This window comes from Mauremys reevesii, linkage group 14 (genome assembly GCF_016161935.1).
Source record: "Mauremys reevesii isolate NIE-2019 linkage group 14, ASM1616193v1, whole genome shotgun sequence".
NCBI classification, from domain to species: domain Eukaryota; kingdom Metazoa; phylum Chordata; order Testudines; family Geoemydidae; genus Mauremys; species Mauremys reevesii.
In genome coordinates this window covers 32,136,270-32,157,665 of record NC_052636.1, presented here as the reverse complement: position 1 = coordinate 32,157,665, position 21,396 = coordinate 32,136,270, and positions in this window count along the sequence as shown.

The window sequence follows — 21,396 nt, the reverse complement described above, 5'->3', positions numbered from 1 at the left end:
AGCAGGGGGTTGCAGGGCACGGGGAGGGGCTGGGGCAGCTGGGAGTGGGGGTTTGGCGGGGCACGGGAGGGGCTGGGGCAGCTGGGAGCAGGGGGTTGGCGGGGCACGGGGAGGGGCTGGGGCAGCTGGGAGCGGGGTTTGGCAGGGCACGGGAGGGGCTGGGGCAGCTGGGAGCAGGGGTTTGCGGGGGCACGGGGAGGGGCTGGGGCAGCTGGGAGCGGGGGTTTGCGGGGCACGGGGAGGGGCTGGGGCAGCTGGGAGCGGGGGTTGCGGAGCACGGGAGTGGCTGGGGCAGCTGGGAGCGGGGGTTGCGGGGCACGGGAGGGGCTGGGGCAGCTGGGAGCGGGGAGGTTGCGGGCACGGGAGGGGCTGGGGCAGCTGGGAGCGGGGGTTTGCGGGGCACGGGAGGGGCTGGGGCAGCTGGGAGCGGGGAGGTTGCGGGGCACGGGAGGGGCTGGGGCAGCTGGGAGCGGGGGCTTGCGGGGCACGGGGAGGGGCTGGGGCAGCTGGGAGCGGGGGTTGCGGGCACGGGGAGGGGCTGGGGCAGCTGGGAACGGGGGTTGCGGGGCACGGGGGTTGCGGGGCACGGGGAGGGGCTGGGGCAGCTGGGAGCGGGGGCTTGCGGGGCACGGGAGGGGCTGGGGCAGCTGGGAGCGGGGGCTTGCGGGCACGGGAGGGGCTGGGGCAGCTGGGAACGGGGGGTTGCGGGGCACGGGGAGGGCTGGGGCAGCTGGGAAGGGGGTTGCGGGGCACAGGAGGGGCTGGGGCAGCTGGGAGCGGGGTTGCGGGGCACAGGAGGGGCTGGGGCAGCTGGGAGCGGGGGTTGCGGGGCACAGGAGGGGCTGGGGCAGCTGGGAGTGGGGTTGCGGGGCACGGGGAGGGGCTGGGGCAGCTGGGACTGGGGGAGGCGCTGGGAGGAAGGAGGCAGGAGCCGGAGAACAAAGAACCGGGACGATCAGCCCCCGGCAGTTCCTGAGAGACCAGACGCTGCTGCCTCCATCGGGAGCTGGGAGCTGAGCAGCTGCTGCTTCCCCAGCGGGGTCTGTGCGGTGGGGAGCCCAGCATTAACCCCTCTGGGCCCGGCGGTGGCGGGGGCTTCTCCGGCTAGTAACCACCCGGGCTCTGCTGAGGCTCCCGGTGACGGAGCCCGGGGGTCGGGGCAGGTCCCGGCTCTGCGCGGTGCCCCCCCCCATCGCTGCCCCCGGGGGCCCAGAGCTGCTGCAGCGCTGAGGCCGGGAGGATCCTTCCCGCAGCGAGTCTGAGCCGCCCCCCCCCGGCTCTGCTGTGCCCGGTACCGGGGGGTGAAGCGGGTCCCCCCGCCCGGTGCCCCCTTCCCCGCACGGGCGGAGCGGGGCAGCCGCGGGGAGCCCCGAACGGGCGGTGACCCGGCTCCCAGCCCGGCAGGGCGCTAGGGAAGTGGGGAGGGGATGGGAGAGGTGTGAGGGGAAATTAGAGGGGGCAGGTTCCCAGATCTCTGACCCCCGCACAGTCACTGCAGCGTCCCTGCCCAGGGTCACTGCCCTGTGACCGAGGTGAGGAGCAGAGAGAGGAAGAACCAGCCCCGGACTCTCCCTGTTCCCCCTGCGGCAGGAGTGCGCTGCCCTGGGGGCAGGGTCAGGGGACCCCCCCCAAGGGGGCTCCTTTGGGTCTGGTCTGGTCCAGGGTTTGATTCACACCCTGTTGCTGGGAGGGCTTCAAAATGTCTTGGTTTGTTACTGCTGCTGGGGGGAGCACAAGGGGGACAGGAGGGGCCGGGGGCCAGGTCTGTGCTGCACTGTGGGGACTGAGCATGTTCCCAGCCTGGCAGAATCTACAATCTCTGTCTGCAGGGAAAGGGCCTGGGGGAATCGTGATTTGAAATGAACTGAAGCCTGTTCTGAAACCTCCACAACTGCCCTTCTCGCCCTGCCAGGCTGCAGAATGACGCCCACCTCTCGCTCCAGCTCATCCCAGCCTCCCATGGGACAGGAGAAATGGCTGCAGTGGAGCCAGCTCAGGTAGGGGTTATTGGGGGTTGCTGGTGGGTTCCTGCTGGAGGAGAGAGGCAGGAAATACTGAAGAGGTGGCAACTTCTGGGAGTTAGGTCTGGGTGAGGATAGGGAGTGGGGACAGAGTGTGACAAACCTGCTGGAACTTGTCCTGGGACCAATCCTATTCAGTTTATTCATAAATGATCTGGAGAAAGGGTAAACAGTGAGGTGGCAAAGTTTGCAGATGATACTAAACTGCTCAAGATAGTTAAGACCAAAGCAGATTGTGAAGAACTTCAAAAGGTCTCACAAAACTAAGTGATTGGGCAACAAATGGCAAATGAAATTTAATGTGGATAAATGTAAAGTAATGCACATTGGGAAAAAATAACCCCAACTATACATACAACATTATGGGGCTAATTTAGCTACAACGAGTCAGGAACAAGATCTCGGAGTCATCGTGGATAGTTCTCTGAAGATGTCCACGCAGTGTGCAGAGGCGGTCAAAAAAGCAAACAGGATGTTAGGAATCATTAAAAAGGGGAGAGAAAATAAGACAGAGAATATTTTATTGCCCTTATATAAATCCATGGTACACCCACATCTCGAATACTGTATACAGATGTGGTCTCCTCACCTCAAAAAAGATATTCTAGCACTAGAAAAGGTTCAGAGAAGGGCAACTAAAATGATTAGGGGTTTAGAAAGAGAAGACTAAGGATATGATAGAGGTCTACAAAATCATGAGTGATGTGGAGAAAGTGGATAAGGAAAAGTTATTTACTTATTCCCATAATCCAAGAACTAGGGGTTACCAAATGAAATTAATAGGCAGCAAGTTTAAAACAAATAAAAGGAAGTTCTTCTTCACGCAGCGCACAGTCAACTTGTGGAACTCTACCTGAGGAGGCTGTGAAGGCTAGGACTATAACAATGTTTAAAAGGGGACTGGATAAATTCATGGTGGCTAAGTCCATAAATGGCTATTAGCTAGGATGGGTAAGAATGGTGCCCCTAGCCTCTGTTCGTCAGAGGATGGAGATGGATGGCAGGAGAGAGATCACTTGATCATTGCCTGTTAGGTTCACTCCCTCAGGGGCACCTGGCATTGGCCACTGTCGGTAGACAGATACTGGGCTAGATGGACCTTTGGTCTGACCCGGTACAGCCGTTCTTATGTTCTTATGTTAATATGGGCCTAGATCCTCAGAACAAACACTTGGGTGTTGGGGGAGAAAATTCCCTAATTTGTGAAACAGGAAACAGACAAAGCAACTCCCTGGGCAGGGCTAGGAAAGCTGACCAGGTTTCCAGTGCTGAACCCTCAGCCTGCTAGCCAGGGGCTGGTGTGACATGGAAAGGGGGCACCCAGCAGGGAGGTGTAGGGAAGATGTCCCGGCCCCTCACATCCAGCTGCTGGCAGTGGGGAGGGTGTTAGGGTTCCCCACCATGGGGCTGTGCCTGGACCCTACTGGGGGCTCCATCTCCTGTATCAGCCTCTGGCGAATAGGTCTGTGGTGGATCTGCTGGGAGAGACGAGGGGCTCTCACTTCATCCCCTCACCCAGATGTCTCCTGGCTGCTCTCAGCAGTGTGGGGATAGGACTCTGCTGACTCTCTCAGAGCTTCCATTTGATTGGCTCCTTTCCTCCATGAATAGTGGGGCTGTGAGTGGGGCAGCAGGTACTGAGTTTTGGGCTCTTGCTCTTTCAGGGCCGGTGACCTTCGAGGAGGTGGCTGTGTATTTCACCAGGGAAGAGGGGCTCTGCTGGACCCCACTCAGAGAGCCCTCTACAGGAGGTCATGCAGGAGAACTGTGAGAATGTGACCTCGCTGGGTAAGGATTCCTGTTCCCTCGGTTTTTAGAAGGGGAAACGCAGAGTTAAGGTTCATGCCACTCCCACAATTCCACCTCTGCTCTGCCCTGTTTCAGCATTACCCCGACATGCCAGAGACACCCACACTAGCCCTCTCCCCTCCCCTGTTGCAGAGCGCTCTGGGAACAGAGCAGTACAGCAGAATGTCTAATATGCTCTTCTCTTTGCTAAGATAATATTCGGGTTCAACTCCATCATAGCAAACAGCAACTTCCTCCTCACGGCCTGCTCTCCAGTACTGAACCTCCTGCACCCAGGCCATCTGAGACTTGTACAGTGTTACTACCCCCTTGCCCTCAACCTGAGTTTTCCTTTTGAGTCACTGCCTTCACTTACCCCTCACTAAGCCCCACAGATCACTCGAACATACGCCACCAGGGTGCTGACAACCCCCATGGCAAGAACACACCCTTGGGCACCTTTGCTGACAAAGCCTACAACACTCAGCACGGAAATGAGGCAGAGTTGACCCCCAAGTTTCACATGCACCTCTCTGCATAGCACAGGCACAGCTCTGCCCAGCTGCTGCAACCAATCCCTCCATCAGCCAGTCACAGCTACAGCTGGCCCAGTGCACACAGCTGGAGGCATGCAGATAAATGTGGGATTCGCACGGCCCACACAGAACCATTCTCACTGGTTCTGGCCAGCTACAGGGTTAAGGGTTGGGGGAAAGTTTACATTAACTTTTCATTTCCTGGTCTGCAGAGGTTTAAGTTTACTCACCGTCCATATGGTGCAAGGCAGGAGACAGCACTGGGCAACCTTAACTCTGCATTAATGTAGCTTATGAGCATTTAGTTTGCTGTTTTAAAAAATGGATGCTTTTGCCGCTATAGCTGTGTCTGTAATTGAGCTTTGGCCAGCAGAGCCATGTTGGATGGTGTGCGTGTGTGCGCATGTGTGTGTGCATGTTTTCACAACCTTCAACAATAGAGCTGGACTGGCAAAGCTTTTAAGAGCTACCTAAGACCTACCTAACTAGTTCCTCGACAGACACCTGACACGCCACCTTTGGGTGAACGAATATGTGTGTGCCTGGTCCATGGGATCCCAGAAAAACATTAGGCACCCTGTGCCCTCTGCCAGGTGGCATCAAGAGGTCCATGATGAGTCACATCCTTCTCCTCCTCCAGTCGCTGCATTAGAGTGTCTTTAGAATGAGCCGGCTGACCCCCGTTCCAGCCTTCTGTTTGGGTTCCACGGGGCTCTGTCCTTGGGCCTCTTCTTTTCTTCCTCTGCACTTTATTTCTGGGGAATCTCATCCGCACACACACATTCAGCTACCATCTCTGTGCGCCTAACTCCCAGTTCTGCCTCTCTGCTCCTGGCCTGTCTCCTTCTGTCGCAACTGAAATCTCAGCCCCTCTCTCTCATCTCCTCACTGATGTCCAGCCATCAGCTAAAGATCAACAGCTGAAGCAAAGCTCTTAATATTTCCCCCAAGCCCTCCCCCCACCTTCTTTCTCTACCGCCGCAGACAGCACCATTGTGCTGCCTGTCACTCAGGCCCCTAACTGTGCAATACCTTTGTCACGGAGCTCCCTCTGGGCCTCCTATCCAGGCTGTGCCTACACCTGGCATTTTCTTTTTGCCTAATATCCTTAACAATTGGCCTTTCCTATCCATCCGTGCAGCGAGAGCTCTTAGTCATCCTCTCCTGTCTCAGTTACTCCAACATCCTTTTCTCTGACCTCACCTTGCGCGTCTCCATTCAGAAGGAAAAAGCGCCCTCCTGGTCCTCGAACATGACTTATGAGGGAAGGTTGAAAGAACTGGGCATGTTTAGTTTTGAAAAAAGAGTGAGTGGGGAACTGAGAACAGTCTTCAAATATGTCAAGGGTTGTTATAAGGGAGCAGTGATTAATTGTTCGTCACGTCCACTGAAGGTAGGAGGAGAAGTAATTGGCTTGATCTGCTGCAAGGGAGGTTGAGGGTGGGTAATACAAAAACCTTTCCAGCGATAAGGATAGGGGAGTGCTGGAATGGATTACAAAGAGAGGTTGTGGAATTATTGTCCCAGGAGGGTTTTAAGAACAGGTCAGACAAACTTCTGGCATATTTACACCTGATCCTGCCACAGGGCGATGGGAATGGAGTAGATGACTTCTTGAGGTCCCTTCCAGCCTATATTAGAAGATTTTAGGATTCATTGCCTTAGCCCTTCGCTTTGATCACGTCTCCAGGTGGAGAATTTGGACCATTTTTGTGGATCGGCTGTGGGTACAAATTTTGTTCCTAGAGCCCTAAAAATCTGCAGATATCCATGGACCATTTTTGCGGATCGCAGATCGGATGCAGATATAAATTTTGTATCCGTGCAGGGCTCTACCTGTCTTACTTCTGTTTCTACCTACAACTTAAATCTATTTCGTACACAGTGACTACATCTGAAATAACATGAGATCACCATAACAATGATCAATGAATGATAAGATGAACTAATTGGCTCCATGAACCACGGAGACTCTTCCTTTTCCATCCCCACCTGCAAGAGCCGCCGTCTCTCTTCTCTGCATGTTCTTTGGATCTTCGAATTTGTCCCTCCTGAAGTCACATGGCCTGATTCTTATTTTTCACATTCTCCTTTGGCAGAAGAATTGGGCTGTGGCTCTTGAACTACACCATCTAATTTGCCAACTTTCTCCACACAGTGGTTTTTATGCTCCCTCCCTTTATACCTGACTCGCTAGGTTCCCTAATGCCGCAGGATGTGCTTTCCTGACATCTAATGCTGCTGAGATCCTGCCTTCAGTGATATCCCTGCCCTTCCTGGTCCTTACTCCACTGAACCCCCCAGCCCATGCTTCCTGTTCCCAGCTTCCCCTGGACTCTCTCTTTGGCTCTGGACCTGTCTGTCAGCAAGAAGCAGTGCCAGGGAGACTTGCCCTCTGTCTGGAGTCTTCACTTTCTGGGAAATGCAGTTCCAGTCTCTGTTTTTTAGGAGCCTCTTTGATAATGAGTGTCTGGCTGTGTGTGTTCCCAGCAAAGATGGGGATAGTTAAATCCCTCCTAAGCAGAGTGTTCTGCACCTTTGAGCACCTGGGGAGCTGGCCCTGTGATTTTATTGTTTAAAATGGACTGGGGTTAAACTAATAGAATGTTTTTTATGATGATAAATGGCCTATGAATTCCCCTGATCTCCTTTGTTTTCTTTCCCTTGAGCAGGGTTTCCAGTTTCTCAACCCTCTGTGATCTTCCAGCTGGAAGGAGGGGAAGAGCCGTGGGTCCTGGCTCTCCCTGTTTCAGTGGAAAGCGAGATCCTGGGAAGTCCCTGCACAGGTGAGGAAACATTAAACCAACCCAGAAACTGTAAGTGCCTGAGAGAACCCGCTGGGATTCCCCACACAGACCCTGTGAGCTCAGGACAGTCCCCAGCAGATCTCACTCCTGGCTTCCTACAGATGATGATTGACACCTTGGCTGGAGCTCCCTCCCTTCCTACTGAGTGTTTGGATGGGATGTGGGCAGGGCCGGCCTTGGGGAAATGGCACCCTGGGCAAACTTGTATTTTGGTGCCCCTGGCTCCCATGGGCTCCCTAGGCAACCCACGTTCCCTTCCCCCCAACCTCTGCACTGTGTCCCTTTGCCCCAAATGTCTGCTCCGCCTCCTGCACCCCTAATCCCTACACCCCTTCATTCCTAACCTCTGCCCCCCTCGTGCACCCCAATACCTGCCCCCTCCTGAGCCCCTAACCCCTGCACTGTGCCCCCTTCACTCCAGCCCTTGCACTCCACTCCTGTGCCGCAATCATTAATGATCTGGAGGATGGCGTGGACTGCACTGTCAGCAAGTTTGCAGATGACACTAAACTGTGAAGAGTGGTAGATACGATGGAGGGTAGGGATAGGGCCCAGAGGACCTAGACAAATTAGAGGATTGGGCCACAAGACACCTGATGCGGTTCAACCAGGACCAGTGCAGAGTCCAGCACTTAGGACCGAAGAATGCCATTCACTGTTACAGACTAGGAAGCAGTTCTGCAGAAAAGGACCTAGGGGTTACAGTGGATGAGAAGCTGGCTGAGTCAACAGTGTGCCCTTGTTGCCAAGAAGGCTAACGGCATTTTGGCTGTAAATAGGGCATTGCCAGCAGATCGTTCCCCTCTATTCGACATTGGTGAGGCCTCATCTGGAGTACTGTATCCAGTTTTGGGCCTCACACTACAAGAAGGATGTGGAAAAATTGGAAAGAGTCCAGCAGAGGGCAACAAAAAATGATTAGTGGGCTGAAGCACATGACTTATGAGGAGAGGCTGAGGGAACTGGGATTCTTTAGTCTGCAGAAGAGAAGACTGAGGGGGGATTTGATCGCTGCTTTCAACTGCCTAAAGGAGGGTTCCAAAGAGGATGGATCTAGACTGTTCTCAGTGGTAGCAGATGACAGAACAAGGAGTAATGACCTCAAGTTGCCGTGGGGGAGGACTAGGTTGGATACTAGTAAAACTATTTCACTAGGAGAGTGGTGAAGCACTGGAATGGGTTCCGTAGGAGGTGGAGTCTCCTTCCTTAGAGGTTTTTAAGGTCAGGCTTGACAAAGCCCTGGCTGGGATGATTTAGTTGGGAATTGGTCCTACTTTGAGCAGAAGGGTGGACTAGATACACCCTGAGGTCCCTTCCAACCCTGATATTTTATGGTTCTATGCACCCCTTCACTGCTACCCCCTGCACCACTCTCCTGTGCCCTCAACCCCTGCACTGTGCCCCCTTTGCCTCTAACCCTGGCATCCCCCTTCTGCACCCAAGTGGGGAACCTGACCTGGATGCACAAAGCAGCTGGCATTGCTGCTCGCTCCCCCACTGGACTGCTGCTCCCCGCCCCACACAGCCCTGCGGGCTGGGAGAGGAGCAAGGAGCGATGTCAGGCTTCCTGCACCCAGGTCACCTTCCTGCAGGCTGTGTAAGGGAGGGCAGAAGAACAGCTGCTCCTGATGTCTCAGCACAGCCCAGGTGGGGAAGTGACCTGGATGCAGGGAGCCCTGGTGTGTGTGTGTGTGTGTGTGAAGGTAGTATGTGCCTGAGTGAGTGAGCGCGCTGTCTCTTTAAGAAAGTTCCCAGGGTCAGGAGCCTGAACTAGGCTTGTTCAGACACAAGCAGCTGCCGGCAGCTCCGGCCCCAGAGAGGCAGCAGCACACGCAGATTCCCCCTGTCCCGTCACCCCAGCTCAGTGGAAATCAGGTACCCGGGTGGGGGGGAGGGGATCACCCCGCCATCAATCAGCACCTCCCCTGCAGAGCAGTCAGGAGGATGCTCCCAGTCGAGGGTGGACGGGGCGACTCCGGGGTGAACGGGGTGGGGACAGGAACAGCAGCAGCTGCACACGTGGAACAGGGCGGAGAGGGGCCCCTCTGCTCCGGAGCAGTCACCTGACTCTGACGGCTGGTCGTCCAATTTCCCCCTGCAGCTCAGGTCTATCCCACTCCCCCACGCAGCTGCTTATCTGCCTCCCTGTGCCGCTTTCATCAGCCCAGCAAGCCTCTCGGCAGCAGGTCAGGTGGGAATCCAAACCCTGCGCCCGGCACCCCCTTGGGTGGGGCACCCATACGGCCCCCCCTAAAGGCCGGTTCTGGGTGGGGAGCAGAATTGATCCCCTCCACTGTCCCCTGTGGGGGAGAGTTAGGGGGAATTCAGTCCCTGATTTTTATTTTCTGTCTCTCCAGCACTTACTTGGGTTTGTTCTCTGCCTTTCCATCCCCAATTCTGAGATTTCTCCTCTCTTCTAGCAGGTGATGGGGTGGTGAGGGAGAGCAAGGAGCAGGAAGATGCTGAGCTCGCCGAAGCGCATGGGGAATTACTGCGAAGAGCCAAAGGGAGTGTGTCCAGCCTCCATGAGCAGGGAAAAGCTGGTGAAAATTACCCCAGACCAGAGAGAGAGCAGGGAAACCACTCAGAGGAGAGAGTGGATGAACCCATTAATTGTCAGGGAACTCACAGGGACCTCAAGGAAACTACGTCCCAGGAGAAAATCCTCACGGAAAAGCGAGAGAATACATGTAGTGAGTGTGGGAAAAACTTCCATTACCGCTCAGCCCTTATTCAACATGAGATAATCCACACGAAAGAGACACCTTACAAATGCTGTGAGTGTGGGAAAAGCTTCAATCGTACCTCAGCCCTTAGTAGGCATCAGCGAATACACAGAGGAGAAAGACCCTATGAATGCTGTGAGTGCGGGAAAAGCTTCACTCAGAGATATACCCTTAACTCTCATCAGAGAATCCACACAGAAGAGCGACCCTACAAATGCTGCAAGTGCGGGAAAAGCTTCACTCAGAGATCAGCCCTTATCTCTCATCAGACAACGCACACGGGAGAGAAACCCTACGAATGTTGCGAGTGTGGAAAAAGCTTCTCTCAGAGCTCAAACCTTACTGTGCATCAGAGGATCCACACAGGAGAGAGACCTTATGAATGCCGTGAGTGCGGGAAAAGTTTCAGTCACATCTCCTCCTTATCTCTCACCAGAGAGTCCACACAGGAGAGACCCTATGAATGTTGCAAGTGTGGAAAAGCTTCTCTCGGAGCTCACACCTTACTGTGCATCAGAGGATCCACACAGGAGAGAGACCCTATGAATGCAGTGAGTGCAGGAAAAGTTTCACTCACCTCTTCTCTCTTATCTCTCACCAGAGAGTCCACACAGGAGAGAAACCCTATGAATGCAGTGAATGTGGGAAAAGCTTCTCTCGGAGCTCAACCCTTGTTACACATTACAGAGTCCACACTGGAGAGAGACCATATGAATGCTGCGAGTGTGGGAAAAGCTTCACTCATAGTTCAGGCCTTTCTAAACATCAGAGAATTCGTAAAGGAGATAAACTTCATAAAAACCCTCTCTAGAGCTGTCAGGAGATTTTTTCTTTAATTCTGTTGACAGTAGTGAGTGTTAAGGCTGTTTGCATCTTTTGCACACTGTAGTTCCTCAGCTCCCCATACATGAGTTGCCCACTTTTGAAGCTCGCCCGTCTTTGGGCTGGATCCTGTGGTCCTTTGTATCAACTCCATTGTCCTGTGAGTCATTGGAGCGTGTGTCCTTTCTACCAGGAATGTCATCACCCCAGGTGGGGGAGATGGGGGGTGTCTTCAACCAGCTACGTTGAGATAAAATCTACCTGGGTCTCATCACTGTGGTTGCCATGGAGTTAGCTAGCTTGAGTTCACTTTCCTGATGTAAAAAGAGAACTATTCTTGCACTAAAGACATGGGCCATGGATAGTCGGTGGAGTTATCTTGCACATTTCCTCCTGTCTGAGCTAACCATCATCACATTTCCTTTTCTAAACAAACCTGGAGATTCACATTTATACTCCTCCTCCCAGTGCAAAGTTAGTGTTAGAGACGTCAAGTTACTCTGTGATGAGACATTGTGTCTTTCCCTGTTGTTCTCTCATGACCCTTGTTTGTGCTGAACAGCATTTATTTGGTTGCGTTTTTTTCTCATTTATAATATATTTAAATATGAAGAAGAGCTGGAGCAGTGTCAGGGAAATAAGGGTCATTTTAGGCTCTGTGACACTGGAAGGAGATGGGGCGACTCAGACATTCCATCCTTCCCATCACCCCAGAACTGTTACCTTGAGCCTGAGCCATGCACAGTTCACCCCTTCGTATTCCTTCGCTTCCCAGCGTGTCTGGTGGGGTCATGTTCTTGGCTGTCCATGCTTGGGAATGGTGCTTGTACACGTCTTTGATCCTAAATCAGAATCAGTCTGGCAGGAGATGAAAGTGTCAGACTTGGAAGGGGATTTCAAATGGATCCCAAGCACCGTTCAAATCCCCTTTTCCCTCAATGGCAAAGCTGCTTCTGGGAAGGTCGGCTGTTTTTTCTCCCGTTATGAAGGTGCTAAAACTCCTGTAAATAACACTAATGAGAGAGGTATCAGAGGGGTAGCCGTGTTAGTCTGGATCTGTAAAAGCAGGAAAGAATCCTGTGGCACCTTATAGACTATCAGACTTTTGGAGCATGAGCTTTCGTGGGTGAATACCCGCTTCGTCGGATGCATGAGAAAGCGCTGGGTGAAGCAGGTTTCAGTGGATCATGGGAGAATCTCTCATCCTGATTCTGAGACATCAGATGTAACCTAGTCTGGAATTTCACTTTAAATTAAATTGAAAGTGTCTTCTACCTCTCTGTGATATGGGTTTTCTATCTAATAACTGTGTATTAGTTTTGTTTGACAAAATGTAGCTCAGATTTTTTGGGAAATTTCAGACAAATTACCATTTTTTTTTAACTTCAGGTTTGTTTTTCCCCTTATCCCTGCATGATGACATGGAGAAAATTCAAATGAATACTCTCTCAGTCCTCAAAAGTGCCTGGCCAGGGGCAGGACATTAGCACAGCAAGGGAGGGGTGTGGCAGTGACATCACAAAGATTTTTGGCAGGACCTCAGCCTATTGGTCCAAGGTGGTGGGGAGGTGGTGACCTCACAGAGAGATGCTGACATCAGCCAGGCAGGACAGGGGCGAGGGGCCAGGGAAACCTCAGAGACCCCTGTGGCTTTGCTCCAGCAAGTCTCCTTCTCCAGGTCTCTCTTTGAGGACTGAGAGAGTATTCGGGTTCACAGACGTGAGCGCCAGGAGGAACCTCTTTCGAGTTTTCTCCTTCCCTCTTAGTTCTAGGCAGCAAGCCGGTGTAACAACAGAAACAGCTCCTGCTCCAGATTTGCTACTTGGGCTGCACTGAGCATGCGCACCCGAACGGAGCATGCCCAGTAATCTCTGCTGTTGCCACTGCCCTCACTTCTACTTACGATTTGCTGCCTCCTCTTCGGAGGGGGGGTTAAAAACAGCAAGGGGCAAATCGCAGTGGGGGCTGCCAAGGTCCAAGCGGGGCAGAAATTTACTGGCCAGGCGGGGATCAAGCTGCTGCAGGTAGCGGCAGGAGAGGGGCTGAAGGGGAAAAATCAGGGGTGGGGGTTAAGCTGGGAGGGGGGAGACGCTGCCAGACCCTGTGCGGGGACAAAACCCCTGTTTAGGGAGGGGGTAGGGGGAAATGGGCCCCTCAGGACGAGCTACCTGCTGGTCTCCCAAATCTGGGGGGGGTTGGGGTTGTGGGGGGCACCGGCTGTCTCAGTTCTGCAGCGTCAGCCCGGGGGGTGGAGGGGGGCGGGTTCCCGGGGCTCCAGGCACCGGCCTGTCCGAGCTCCGACCCCGCAGCGCCGCTCGGTCTGTGCCAGCGCTGCGGGGCGGCCCCTGCTCCGGCCGGGAGCCCGAGTGCGGGACACACCGGCCAGACCCCCCCGCCCCCCCGGCTCTGCCTCCCGCCCCGAGACTGTGGGAAAGTGTCTGTGTCCGTGTGAAACCCCCGCAGCCCCTTCCCCTGGTACAGCGCCGAGCTGCCAATTCCCCCCCTGAGCCCACGTGTCTGCACCCCATCCCCTGCCCCAGCTCAGAGCCTGCCCCCCTCACTCAACCTCCCCATAGCATGCACCCCTCCCGCCCCCAACTCCCCCAGAGCCCGCGTGTCCGCACCCCCTGCACCCCAGCCCCTGCCCCAGCCCAGAGCCTGCCCCTCACTCAACCTCCCCATAGCCTGCACCTCCCACCCCCAACTCCATCCCGGAGCCCGCGTGTCCGCACCCCCTGCCCCCCGATCCCCTGCCCCAGCTCAGAGCCTGCACCCCTCACTCAACCTCCCTATAGCCTGCAACCCTCCCGCCCCCCAACTCCCTCCCAGAGCCCGCGTGTCCACACCCCCCTGCACCCCCTGCCCCAGCTCAGAGCCTGCACCCCTTACTCAACCTCCCCATAGCTTGCACCCCTCCTGCCCCCAACTCCCTCCCGAGCCCGCGTGTCCGCACCCCCTGCACCCCTATCCCTGCCCCAGGTCAGAGCCTGCCCCTCACTCAACCTCCCCATAGCCTGCAACCCTCCCACCCCCCAACTCCATCCCACAGCCTGCACCCCAAACAGGGCCGGATTAACCTTTTGTGGGCCGGGTGCTAAACATATTTGTGGGCCCCCATGGGGGAAATGGGGGCAGAGGGCAGAGTCCTCAGAGCGAGGGGCTGGCTGGGGGCAATGGGAGATGGGTCATGGCACGGCAGGGACAGCCCCACTCCACCCAGCCCAGTACAAGGGCCCTGTTTACAAACCGGGAGCTGCCAGACCCACACTGTCCAGCCCAGCCCTGCACTGCCATCGTGCGTCTTCCCCTTGGGAGCGGGCCCATGCTGCACCATGCTACCGCCTGCCCAGCACCCCTCCGGCTCCCTAGGCCCAGCGCCGCACCACCCAGAGACCCCCACCAACCCCCTGCCCAGCACCCCTCCGACTTCCTACGCCCAGCGCCGCAGCACCCAGAGACCCCCACCAACCCCCTGCCCGGCACCCCTCCGACTCCCTACGCCCAGTGCCGCACCACCCAGAGACCCCCACAAACTCCCTGCCTGGCACCTCTCCGACTCCCTACGCCCAGCGCCGTGCCACCCAGAGACCCCCACAAACCCCCTGCCCGGCGCCCCGCCCACGCCCGGCGCCCCGGGCCGGGCCACCCAGAGACCCCCCCAAAGCCCCCCGGGCCCAGCACCCCCCAGACCCACTAGAGACCTACTCTCCCACACCCTAACCCCCAGCCACAGTAGCCGGCCCTGATGGGAGGTGACTGTGTCTGCCAGGCTGAGCTGGCAGTGCAGCCAGAGCTGGTCCTGGGGCAGGAGAACTCCGGCCCCTTGGGAGTGGTGGAAGCAGCCAGGCTGGAGCAGGAGCAGAGCCTACCCGGGCCAGGCTCCCTCAGGATCCAGCTGAGCCTCCCCCCTCCCCGACTGTCCCCTGTGAGTGGCTGAGACTGGCCCAGCCTCTGCACCAGTCCCAGGTGGCTCTTCCCCGGGGAGGCAGGTGGGGCCACACAGGTCCCAGGCAGTGGAGACAGCTCAGAGCTGGAGCAGTGCTGGGGAGTGGGGCAGATCCCTGAGACGTGACTCCTGAGATCCCACCCAGCCCACTCACACCCATTGGCCCCGTGGCCATCAGCCTTGCAGAGCACACACCTCTCTCTCTCCCTGCTTTCCTATCACCAGTTATGTTACTACAGGAATGAAATTGAGCCATCCCGTAAAACAGCGAGTTCCACATTGTTCTTCAAACCTCAGATCATTTAAATGCAGCTTTGCATTTGAAATACTATATGACTGTAGTACATTTTGCACTGCCTGCATCTACACTGACATCAGGAGAGGAGAAGAGGACAAGACTGTCCCTAGCATATGTGATTTTAAAGAAAGGTGAGACACACCCACCCACTATCAGTACAACAAGAAAGGAGAACAGTAGCTGGTGCCAAGAGATGAAACCCTCCTGTACCCACAACTGATGTCTGAAAAGCATCAGTCACTCTGCAGATCAAAGAAAGAAAGAGCAGCCAGTTTCAGACAGATAGGATCCTTTTGACCTATATAGGAGAAGTGCACTTCCCTATAGCAGTTTCCCAACATACTTTTCTTATGGATTTATTTATAAAGCAAAAATTAAGATTAGGAGTCTGATTTAAATTATGTACATTTTCAGTGTTAGTTAAGTATGAAACTATTGCAGCTACTTTTATCTTACTCCTGCCTTCATAAAAAGCTACCGAGTTTTAACAGATAATAACAAAGACTAAAGTACATGCTTTAATATAATTAGGACCGGGCAACCCAAGAAGAAGAATACACCGTGGAAGAGTCCTACAACCAGGTATTGGAGGCCAATCCCTTTATCAATGGAATCCTCAACCAAAATATAAGGAAAACTTTTGACAATAGCTCAAGGTCAGACACCAAGAAGACCAGCACCATTCGTATTCTGGTTTTGGATAAAATACTTGATCTTGCCTACATCATAGAAACCTTCCTCTCTCCAAGTCTACACCCCACTACACCCTTTAGCAATAAAGTAACCATTAAACAAGTTCTGAATCAGTTGTCTTTCTTCCCAATTTAGTTTTAACAATAAAGCTGCAACGTACGTAGCTATGGGAGAAGACAGTGCAACTACTAGGTATTGGTGGGGGAAAAGTGTGCTACTAATGTCCTGGATATACTGGCAGGGCCGGCTTTAGGCCAATTCAACCAATTCCCCTGAATCGGGCCCTGCCCCTAAGAGGGTCCCGCGCCCAAGCCCCGGTTCGGTGTATTGGCAAGAGTCGGTGCACTGTACCAGGGTGGCCCAGCTTCTCCAGGGGACAATTTAAAGGGCCTGGGGGCCCTTTAAATTGCCACCACAGCCACACTGCTGGAGCCCTGGGGTAGGGCTGTGGGGATCTGTGGGCTACTTAAAAAGTCTGTGGCTCCCGTTGCTTCTATCGCCCCAGTCCTTTAAATAGCCCCTGGAGCCCCGCCGCTCCCCCAGGGCTCCAGCAGCTGTGTACATGGCCAGGGCTGTGGAAGCAGGGGAGCCCCAGGCGGCTGCTGCTACCCTGGTGGGGGAGAGAGGAGGGGGAGGGAGCACTTACCATACGGGGTGGTCTGTACCCCCTGTACCCACACCCCCTGCCCTGTCTCCAGCCAACCACTCCCTGCCCTGTCTCCAGCCAACCCCTGCTGCACCCCCCCTGCCTGAAGCCAGCCATTCCTGCACTTCTCTGTCTTCAGCACTGCAAATCTATGCCGCACCCCCCTATGGCCCTGCTTGAAGCCAGCCAGCCCACCCCACCCCACCCCCCCGTCTCCAGCCATTGCTGCACCCCTTGCCCTGCCTGCAGCCAGCCCCATGTCCACTGGTGCCTTGCAATTCCCTGGGCAGTAACCCTGCATACCTGCTTCAATGATGGGAGAAGAGAGCAGCTGGTACCCACACACATGTGCACACCCTGGGGTGACAAGATAGCAAGTGTGAAACATCGGGATGGGGTGGAGGTTAATAGGATCCTATATAAGAAAGAGACCCCAAAATTGGGACTGTCTCTATAAAATCGGGACATGTGGTCACCCTAGCACACTCCCAGGGAGTGGCGGGCACCCACACATGTGAAGCGGAGTCATTTCTAGTTCAGGCCCATCTTTGTAAAAAAGAACTGTAGGTAGGGTTAACATACAGCCGTATTTTCCCAGACATGTCAGACTTTTTGATTCTTGAATTGCTGTCCGGGAGGAATTTTTAAATATGGACTTATGGTAACCCTATTGGTACCAAAAATACATACTCTGGCACATCCCTTACATCAGAACTTTTTATAGGGAACCGGTTGCTAAGAAAGGAAAGGCTTTTTTTTAACCTTGTTTTCCTTTTTTAAAAAGTCATCCCTGCTGGGGCCCTGCCGAAAATGTTTGAATTGGGTGGGCCCCAAACTTCCTACAGCCGGCCCTAACTAGTCTGTTCAGTGTTATAGCTTTTAATATGCTAATGCAAACACTGTAATAGAGCATTAATGTCCCAATGTACTGTACCTTGTTTTAACTTACCGTAATACTAGACGTGGTGCATGTGAACATTGCCGTAACAAGAGCAAAGCGAGCCAGGCACTTGCCTCGGGCACGGAAAGTGAGGGGCTCAGAAAGTCTCTCCTTCAGCGGCAATTCGGCAGCAAGTCCTTCCCTCTGAGAGGGACTGGGGTACTCATTGCCGAATTGCCGCTGGTCGTCAGCAATGGAGAGGGGCGGCACATATGGCTCTTTTGCAGAAATTCGTTGGTGGAGCCTTCCCTCCAATAGGGAAGAGCCAGACATGCTGCCTCTGTTCCTTGCCTTGTGTGCAAAAATCCCTAGTTACGGCTCTGCATGTGAAGCTCTCTTAAAAGCTGACACTACAGTAGTGATATTCCCAAGCCAGCATGCATAGGGCTGGGAGTGGGGAATGCTAACACACTTTCATACATAGCATGAGAAAAGCACAATTTAATTCAGTGAGTTAAACACAGTGTGAAACAGCAAATGCAGTGGTATGTTTGATGTGGAGGAGTAGTCTAATAGTAATACATGTAATGAATTTGGGAAATACAGTATAATGTATATTTCATGGTTTGCTTCACTGGAAACTATAATTGAATTTCTAATTTTTTAAATAAACAGAGTGAATTACTTCAAAATGATATATTATTGCTTCCTTACCACACACCAGGTCATTGGGTTATTGAGGTAAGATGTTTTATATTGTACTATAATTTTCCTTGTTGCGGGTTTTCAGTGAGTTCAGTGCATGCAAAGGAAAGAGGAATGTGAATGTTATAAAAAATTGCTACTGTCACTTTACATTGTTCATGTATCCTGGAAGAATACATTCTGTAAAGAATTGATTGATTTCACAATATGCTTATATCTTGTGTGTTACTGAGACATTACAAACGACAATATGTTAATTGCATAATGATTGTTGATAAATCAGTATAAAGTTTTGAAAAATCTCATTACCAATAAAATTTGTGAATATATTGAAACTTACAGATAGCCTTGATGAAAAAAGGAATTGTTAATAATTGACCCCTTGTGTGATGAGATCAGATATGAAAGAACATGCCTGAGGAATTGGAGGTGATTTATTAGATACTTACTTTTACATTGGACATTAACTGTTCCACTGAAATTTTTTTAAAGGGAATGTAACAATAGTGAGACTAATATCTTCCTGTTAGCTACAAGTAAACATTGAAACAGCATGTACTTCTACTGAATATGCTTAATAATGGACTTTGAGTGAACTTGTGTGACTTGACTCTGGGGAAAGACTTCACAGAATGTGGACACAAAACAGTAGCATGTTGCATGTTTGAGAATGTATTATCATCAACATGGGGCACAGCAAATCAGGTGATACTTTGTGTAAGTGTGAGACAATAATATGAAAACAAGTGTGTATATATGTGAGCAATAAGTCATTTCAATTACTAATTAAAAAGAGAGAGAATGGATTTTTATCTATGTCCAGAAACCAGAGGGGGGAAAAAAGGAAAGCAAAGCTCATTTATGCAATCTGCTAATGTACTCTCTAAAAATTTCAAAAACTTTATCAAACGATTAACTAGTAAATCCTCATCTGATTGGAACAGTAAAATTGTTCTGCAACCCAGACAAAGTGATGGCCACAACTGCGGACCACTCATCTTAAAGTTATTGAATACTGTCGGAGAAAAACTCAGTTCTCGCTTTTTCTTTGGGTGCAGCAAAATCAAATACTTTATTATTTCTCCAGTAATTACAATAGAGGGAGAGAGTGCCCTAGGACACAGGGTCGCCCCAGTCCCGGACAGGTCTCTCAACAGGTAAACAATTACAGCAAGCATTTATACCTTTGTTACAGACAATAACAAGCAATAATACAGACAATAATGAGCAACAACTGCATTTTGTTTGTACATAAGCCATCCTGCTATCTTATTTTTCTCACTTCTAGGAAACACCAGTCTACATATTTGGTTATCAGTTGCAAGGTCGTAATAACTCCTTACACAGTTCTTTCCCTCTCGCCTCACACCATCCTCGCTTCTACAAGTCTCACGTCATTAGGGTTACAGTGTGGCCTGACTCTTGCTAACTACTAGCCTGACTCTTGCTAACTGACTGACATGCATTAAAATCCCCTTCAAATCCTTGTTAATTCTTTCCCTACTTCCACAATACCAAATTGCCATTAATATTGGTTATGTATGTTTACTTATCCATGTTGAAAGTAAATGCCAGAGATTACCAGTGGGCACTGCACCGGTGTCCTTGCCAGGGTGTACGGGGTGCGCTTCTGGCCCCAAGAAGGGATGGGGTCTCCAGTGGAAGGTGCAGTGCTTGGGGACCAGATTCTACCAGCCAGCCCTTCCTGACAGCTGCTGCAGTGGCCAGGAGCACCAGGTGCTTGTAAATCACTGTAACCCAGAGCCCCTTTCGCTCCCCCACTGTAGGCAGCCCTGCCAGGAGCATTCAACAGCATTGTCGGACCCTATGGCTGGGCCGCTGATGCGGGGAGATGGGATAAAGGGGGCCGCGCCGTTAAAGCATAAAGCACTGCCATAGCGGAAGTGTCATGTCAGCCATGTACGGGAAGGAACCAGTGGACAGTTCTTACCGGTACACTGGACCGGCCCACTTTCACCTCTGGTACTTAAGTGTATTCTAAATATCTGTGTTGTTAGGTTGCAGAAACGTATTTGCAGCACAAAGACATCAGTGCGGTAGAAACAACACAAGAGGCTAATACTGCGTTTAGAAGACATATAGCAATTCTTCTAATGAAGGAGTCAGGTAATTACTTTCTTCCATGTCTTGTGGACTCATTGGGCACATGTGAAGATAACATGAAGAGTGGAACTTTGTCACATAGTAGACAGTTATTTTAATACCCCTAAAATGGGATATCTCATAGGTTTGGTTCTATAATGGTGACTGTGAATCAATAATATCTCTAAGTACTCAAAAATTTGAATGGGGTGAATGATTGCTATTGATCGACCAGTTGAATGAAATTTGCATTTTTAGATACAGGTGCAGTAAAGTAAAAATTTGAGAAAATATGATTCCAAAAAAAGAAGAAAAAAGTTCAAACCATTGACTGCATTAAAATATTGACAAGTAATAAATTAAGGTTTGCATTTTCAGAGTTGGTTGTATTATATTCATCATTTCATAACACTATAATTATTTTTAAGAAAGCGTGGAGGACTACTGCATATACTGCAACTTTATCAACTGTGAAAAAGAAATTGAGGATTGCACAATGGTAAGAAATGTAGGATTGAATGAAAATATGTGCCATAAACTGGCTAAGGATCATAATTCCTGTAAAAATTCCACAACAGTAATCATTTTCTTCATGCTGATAGTCATATATTAGGTAACGCTCCCATGTGGAAGGAACAGCATGAGTGAATGCAAAGTATGTGTAACATTATAACTTCTGTGATTTCATTTCTTAATTGTTACTTATCAAAGGTCCAGTGTGATTCTTGCAAGAGGTGGGCACGTATACCCTGCATTACAGAAGGAACCAATCAAGAAAACCTGACAGATGAGAAGAAAGAGTACAACTGCAAGAAATGTGCATAGTTCACTTCATTACCCCCCCAAAACAATAAAAAACCCATAGTTTAAATGCCTGTTTCAAAACATAATGCAATCCTGTGACAGAGCCAGGAACAGACCCTGTTAACTCCACAGCCCCGTCACCCGCAGCTTGGAAAAGCCCCCGAGCACACTGTATTAGGCTGCAGGAAGAGGTGTGCAGGGACTGCAGCTGAGCTGTCCTGCCAAGACAGCCTGTGCATCCCTGAACAAACCACCTCGCTAGGGGGTGTCCCCTGGGTCAGGAGAAGTCAGTGTCCAGCCCTGTGGGGCTGCGCTCCTGGCTCATACCTCCAGCACTCACTGCTGCCCCTCCCTTCCCAGCTGCACTGGTCAGCCAGCCCCAGGCCTCTGTGAGGTCACTTCCCCCCGCCTCCACCACCTCAAACCTTCAAACTGGGACCTGGTGCACCAGTACCAATCAGAGTGCACTAGTGTAACTTCTGTCTACACTAAGGGTTTGCACCAGTGCCTAAAACACCAGGGTGGCAGAGACCTTCAGTGCCAAAACAGCAGTGCGGTGGCACTAGAACCTATTTCTAGCTCGGTCACAGACAGCCTGGGTGACCTTGGCCACGTCAATGT